Source organism: Priapulus caudatus, unplaced genomic scaffold (genome assembly GCF_000485595.1).
Source record: "Priapulus caudatus unplaced genomic scaffold, Priapulus_caudatus-5.0.1 Scaffold113, whole genome shotgun sequence".
Classification (NCBI taxonomy): domain Eukaryota; kingdom Metazoa; phylum Priapulida; class Priapulimorpha; order Priapulimorphida; family Priapulidae; genus Priapulus; species Priapulus caudatus.
Window position 1 is genome coordinate 116,823 of NW_014577174.1, and position 922 is coordinate 117,744.

Below are 922 nucleotides of genomic sequence, written 5' to 3' on the forward strand. Positions count from 1 at the left end.
TGTGTGTGTGTGTGTGTATGTGTATGTGTGTGTGTGTGTGTGTGTGTGTGTGTGTGTGTGTGTATGCGCGCATAGATTATTGTTATTCTTATATTTTCCGATCGAATAGTGTATGTCTTATGGATTACGGGCCTATAAGATACTTTACGGGCCTATAACCATATTAGAGTAGATTTACTTTCTCTATTTTACTAAACTATCTACTAAGCTTGTGCCCACTTTCCCCTTATCTTTTCACTATCGCCCTATACATTAATTGCTTTTAAAATAAACTTACATCGGCTGTCGAAAGACAGGATATACTTTCACAAATCAGCTGATCGAGTTGAGTGAAAAGCACATTGTTGGAAAGCTGTACCGGCGGAAAACCTTATAGAAAGCTCACTTATATGGCATATATCGAGGCCTGCGCGTGAGTTAATGACGGATGGCTTTGCAAAGTTGGAATGTAGGTTAGATGCGCTTATCTGTGCGTGTAATCCACGCGTACAAAACTCGCCCCGTAAAACGTACGAGCGCTTTCCTGGGCGTAATCGCGTTTCCTGTCATTAGCACAGATTTCAACCACCGTAGCGCTTTCTACCTATACCTACACCGTTCCCTGTTGCTGTCCGAGGCTGTCATGGTAACACACGTGCCCCCCCTTATAATCCACCCACAGGGGCGTGTACAGGGGGGGGGGTCCTGTACACGCCCCTGACCCACACCGTTAGCTACCGATGGTACTGTTACGAGTTGTATATGAACGATCGAGAGCTAATTGGGCATAACCCGCTTAGTGAGAGAGTGATTTGTAGAAATGTATCATATGATACCAGGAGTAATAAGATAAGAGATTTTATAATAATCCTATATGATGCGTTATCATCTTGTTTTTGATTCTATGTACTTCGATAGTTTGGTCGATACCTGTGTCGACCGC